The following is a 6,174-nucleotide window of genomic DNA, read 5'->3' as shown; positions in this document are numbered from 1 at the left end:
GCCGCTGGGCGGCTTCTCCAGGCCGGGCCGTCCTGACACGGGGCGCAGGGCTGGTGAGCACAGCACTCCTCTTCCCCTGCGGCCCCTGGTGATGACAGCGAAGTCATGGCTTGGCAAATGTGCCACGGAGGCCTCGGCTGGGAGGAGGCGGGGGCAGCAGCCAGGCTGGGGGCAGCGCCAAGCCCCAAGGAGCCCGGAGCTCAGCCCCATCATCCAGGACCATGGCCAGCTCCTCTTCCTCCTTCCCCCTCTTCCTCCTCTTCTTCCTCCCCTCCTCCTCTTGCTGCTTTCCTCCTCCTGCTTTGTTACCTCTCCTCGTCCAGGATGACAGGCAGCCACAGGCCAAATCTGAAGACCCCTCCATGCTAGGGGAGGACGTAACTGCCTGGCATGCAGGGCCCACTCACGGGACATCGCCGGGCTCCGGAATGTCCCTCCCTGTGGGCTCCTGGGCGAGGTGAGGACAGCCCAGCCTCCCATGTGAATCTCTTCCTCCAAGCAGGCTGTGCACACCGTGGTGGTAGCGAGCGTGGGCCCTTTCTCGTCCAGATAAGGATGACATGATACTCACGCGACACTTATTATTCCAGTGCCCTTCTGAGCCCCTCGCGGTACCAACCACCTGAGCCTCCTGTGTCCCCTGCGTCCCCTGCAGTCGGTAGTTTAACCACCAAGCTTCAGGGTGCACCCTGGCCGCCTGGGCCCTGCAGGGAAGAATGATGCCCATGTGCCCGCGGGGCTCGGCACACCCGTGCCCTCCCGCCTGCCGTTCGCGGACACAGGAAGAGGAGGATCGGTGGCCTCGGCGAGCGAGCGCAGGGCATTGTCCCCAGGAGCTGTCTGGGTCCGCTCCACAGCTTTCCCCTGCGGTCTGTTATGGTGTGTGTGCAGCCTAGGTTGACAGCAGGCTCTGCAGCACGGGAGGGTGTGTGCGGAGGAGTGGACCGCATTTGCCTGCCTGTCCCGTGTGTGTTTCTGTGTGCCTGGCTTGGGTGGCTCTAGACTCATGGAGCCGTGGCCTTCATCCTCTCCCTCACCGCTTCTCCTTGCTGGAGTGGCGAGGCTCCGTCCTCTCTCCGTACAGTGACGCCTCACTCGGCTCTTATCTCCCCTCTACACCAAGAACAATGAGCTCTGGTGTTCAATTAGCACCGACTGCAGCTCCTGGTAGGGTTGCCTGTAAGGTGGGGACAACGCAGACACACGCTCACCAGTGGTGACTGTTGCCGGAGCAGGCAGTGACTTCGTGTGGATAAAACCACGGCCTCCCCTAGCAGCCTGCGAGGTTGGCTGGGTGGCCGCAAGGATTCCGCCCTCCCCGCTTCCAGATGGCTGGGCACCGGCTGGCCCCGCGGGCTGCAACCACTTCAGAGAACAGCCAGGCCCTTAGGGGCCGCAGCATCAGTTCTCACGCATCAGTGCACCGGGCAGAGGGGCCAACCCCACGCGACGGAGAGGGGAAGGGTGGGCAAATCCAGTCGTAATCCACCATGGGCCCGAGTGAAAAAGGGAGCCGAGGAACTTGAGGGAGAACGGTGGGAGGGGTCCACACCGGTCAGGATGCGTTCTACTGGCGAACTGGCATGTTCAGTTGAAACCCCTTTGTTACAACCACGCAAAGATAATTTTAAAAATAATTAATGAAGACATGCACAAGAGAATAGCCTCGCTCAGGCTGCAGTGCTGCCTTCCTGTCAGGCTTCCTTCCTCGACGATATGAAACCCAGGCCCCGTGGTCTTTCGTGCCCTGGGATGGTGGTATGGACTTCAGGCCACTGGGTGACTCCGTGTCCCCTGGATGCGTGTGGGCTGGGATGTTTCCTACATCTGTGGGTCTGTGTGTTGTGTTGTGACTGTGGGTTGTGTCTGTGACTGTGGTGTGTGTGTCTGTCTGTCTGTCTGTGTTGGAGTCTGTTCCTATGTCACTGTGTGTGGTTATGTATATATGGATGAGTTTATCCTTGGATATGCATGTGTGTGTGTATCCTACACCTGTCCTTAGTGTCTTCTTTATGCATGCCTGCGTGTGTGTGTATATATGTGTGTGTGCCCTCACGCCTGAGTGTGCCCTTCTGTGTCAGATGTGTGTGCTCTGTGAAGCAGAGGCAGGAGGATGGTGAGTCTTCATGCTGCTTTACTCCCAAAGAAAGCGCCCGCTTGCTCAATGGGAGAGAATCTTCATCTCAGTACAACACGACCCCTTGTTTGGTCCTGGCATTGGGCCATGATCTCCCCTCTGTCCTGAGACAACCAGGCGGTGGGGTGCACACATCACATCCCGGCTCCCCACATTCTGGCTCCCCAGGTGAAGCTTCTAGGGCAGAGACCACGGAGGAAAACTCTCACTGTCCTCACACAGGTGACCAGGATAGTATGGCCCCACAGGGCAGCCACAGCCTCTCTGAGGTAGTGTAGTGCTGGGGTGTGCACCAATCTCCTACCCCAAGCCCTCCCCCCACCCCAGATGGCCTGGAAACACGTGATTCCATTGGACTAGGCCGCTCAGGGAAGGACAGCCTGGTCCCCTGGCCGCTCGTTCTGCCTGGCCGCCTGTCAGGCGCGGGTGTCTGAAGCTCACCCCCAGCACTGACTCTGGACACAGAGGAAGGGAGCATTCCCATCCGGTACACGTTCCCCGAGTCCCAGGGCACCAGAGCCGGGCGGCATCACTGCTACACATCAAGCCTGCGAGCCTCTCAGTACCTCAGTGGCATCCGCTCGGTAAGTCCTTCTCTCTACCTGCCCTCTCCTGGCCGTCAGGGAGGGTCCTGCGAACACCCCTACCTGCTCGGCACAGCACTCCGTGTAGCTGCTCCCTCTGTGGGCACAGCCAGGGGTTTCTCGTAGGCTGCGGGGTTTGTAATTTTACTCTCGCCACACCAGGGCGGGGGTTGGGGTGGGGGTCAGGGGGCAGCCCAACATTCTTGATCCTGCTGAGGGAAAAATGGAGGCTTGATTAACCAGGAGACCTAGCGAGGGGTGGCAAGGTTGGTGAGGGCAAAGGAAAGAGCGCTGTCAAGACAGGACCAGTGGGTCGGCTCAAGAGCAAGTGCCTGGAGGTCATTAGAGTGCAAGGGGTTATTGGGGTTCGGCCTGTGCGCCATTCCCTCCTCGGCACACTGGATGGGAAGATTTTGGAGCCTAGGGCTGCTCAGCCAGCAGTGTGGCTGCCAGCATTCTCTCTTTTCTGGGGGCCCAGGGGCAGACATGGTGCGGGCCACCAGCGTTTGTGTCACCAGGGGTGGCTCCCAGAGTGGTTTGGATGCCTCTAGGGGGCAGCGCTCAGCCAGGCTGCTCTTCATTTGCTGCCCACTCCGTGTATCACCATAGGCAGAGCCAGGAGAGGGAGGAGGGGGACTCGCTCTGCTGTCCCACACACCGTGGGGCTGAAGTGACCTAAGGAGCAAACACCTGCCCAATCCCCGCTGCGCAGCTTGATCCGCCGTCTGGCCTTGAGCCAGTCACCAGAACCCTGAGCCTCACTTTTCCCATCCTGCCAGCAGAGGCTGAGACCCCCCTGGAAACTAAAGCTGAGGACTGTAATGCCTCAGGCGCCAGGGTGGTTTTGAGGTTCCTTTGTCATGAGCAGCAGTCACCAGACCTCAAATGTCACCAACTCCAACAGCAGTTCTCGCTCAGGTGGCCTTCCAGGGGAAGGCAGGGGTGGCGGGAGGAGGAGGAGATGCCTGAGCTGTCTCAGACCCAGACTGGGGTCATCGCCGCCGCTGTTTGCTTGTTTCGGGGCACCAGATCCGGCCTGCCTTCGGTGGCTGGCTGCTCTTTGCCTAGTTAACAATGCCTTTTCTAAACCTTCTGGGTCCTTCCTGATCTTTGTCTAACCCACTTGTTCGGCAACCATGGTGACTCTCTGATTCTTCCTGTGCCTCCGTTTCCTCTTTGTAACAAGGGTTACTTCCGCTGCTCCACTTGCTCACTGACCTTGAACGTGGGCCTTCACCCCCCCCCCCCCCCCGCCCCGTGCCCTGGCTTCCTCCTCCGAGTGTGGAGGATAACGGCAGTTCCCCATAGGAGAGTGACAGGAAAGCCAGGCCTTCAGACATGGGGGTGGGCGGGAAGGGGCTGGGCAGCTGGAAGCCCCCGGCACACCTTTCTGTCTCTCTCAGTGTGGGCGCGGGACGGGCATGGAGCTGAGGCTCTATATGTGGTGGTGGCTTTGGCTGCCTGTCACAAAGAGAGTCATCACGACCATGTTTTGCAGGGCAATCCCTTCCTGTGTGTCCTGGGGTCTCCTCCTGCAGGCAGGCCTGTGCTGCCTGCTCTCTGGCTCCCCAAAAGATCCCCCAAAGACTGACGAATCCAACCGTGAACACAAATCACGGGAGCATCTGGGCCGCCAGAAAATGATTGGGAACCTCACTGACATCTCCTTGTACTTCCTGCAAGGGACAGCCCACTGGTCAAACCCCATCGACAGCCTCTTGTCTCCAATGAGTATCACAGCCGCCTTTGCAATGCTGTCCCTGGAGACCAGGGGTGACACTCGCACCCAGATCCTGGAAGGGCTGAGGCTCAACCTCGCAGAGACGCCCCCAGGATAAGATCCACAAATGTTTCCATCACCTCCTGCACACCCGCCACCCACCGAACCACCAGCCCTGGCTGACCACAGGCAGCAGCCTGTCCACTGACGCGCATCTGAGGCTGGTGGACATGTTTGTGCAGGGCGTCCGGGCGCTGTACCACTCCAAGACCGTCTCCATCGACTTCAGGGGCACCACGGGGGCCAAGCCAGAGATCGACAAGCACGAGGAGAAGATGTCCCACCGGAACACAGTGGATGTGATCAGGGCTCTGGATGCAGGCACGGCTCTGGTGCTGGTGACTTCCACTTCCTTCCATGGTAAGAGCGAAGCACCCATCTGCGCAGGCCCAGCCCGCAGTGCAGACACGGCCCCTCACTTCCATAGCTTTACCTTTGCTTGACAGCGCGGACTGGAGCGGGGCAGGGCGTCTGACATGGGCTCCTCACTTCTCCACCCTGAAGCATCTCCACAATTCCCATGAGCAAGGAGGTCTGGGGAATGAAGAGTTAAAGCCAGACAAGCCATCTTCCTCTCTCTGGGCCTTCTGAGCTTTGATTTCTCTCGTGTCTGTTGGCAATCCTGCAGGGGAGAAGCATAGGATGTGTAAGGCCCCCTTCGATGAGGGTTGGGAAATGCAAACCCCTGCAGAAGGTGGGAGGGGTAGACAGACTATGATCTGGAACCTTCTGGACTCGTAGAAGAGCACCACCTGCGGCCTATGCACGCCCTCTGTTGCATTCCGGCCTCCTCCACCTCGTGTGGCCTCGTGACACTGGGCACGCCCCTGTGTCTCTGTGAGACTGTGGTTCCTCATTTTGTCACAGGCAGAATACCATTGCTGTCAGAGGCCAAGGAGAAGAGGAATCATGCCGCACCCAGGGACGGGAACAATGCCCAGAGTGCAGTCATCCTTGCCCCTCAGCCTGCCTTGCTCCTTCTGAACTGTTAGAACATAGGGAACCCCTGGACCCCACTTTGTAAGGCAGCTCTGGACCCACAGGAAATGGCCTTGTGGTGGTGAGTGGGGTCAAGGCTGGGCGCTCTGTCACACCGAACTCCCTCTCCAGGGACAGAGCCCTACAGGATAGTGACACTAAGTGACAGTCCCCACAACCAAGGTCCCAGTGCAGCTGTGACGGAGGGCAGCTCTCAACCTCTCCCAGCTTTGTCACCCCATCCTGTCCAGTGAGGAGGTGCCCACGGGGTCCCATGAGGCTCCTATCCACTCTCACAGCCTTACGGCGAGCATAAGGAGGCTGCCCGGGCACCAGCCCTCACCCCTGGGCCTAAAGGAAAGGAACCACGGAAGTTTGTCCTGAATGCAGACTGAACCACAGAAAGGAATAGGAAACCTGTAGCAGCGAAGGGCCCAGGTTTGGCTGTCATTGCCAGTTTTCCTTAAGAGTTCTCAAGTTATAGGCCTGAGTTGCACCTCGTTGATATATTGTATGCTTGTCCTACGGGAGGCCCTGGGTTCAGGTCCCGGCCCTCCTGGCTTGCTTTCTCTCTCTCTCTCTCTCTCTCTCTCTCTCTCTCTCTCTCTCTCTCTCTCTCTCTCTCTCTCTCACACACACACACACACACACACACACACACCTACAAAACTTTTATATCCAAATGAAAAGACTTC

This window comes from Perognathus longimembris, chromosome 14 (genome assembly GCF_023159225.1).
Source record: "Perognathus longimembris pacificus isolate PPM17 chromosome 14, ASM2315922v1, whole genome shotgun sequence".
NCBI lineage: Eukaryota > Metazoa > Chordata > Mammalia > Rodentia > Heteromyidae > Perognathus > Perognathus longimembris.
Note: the sequence above shows the minus strand (reverse complement) of the source record.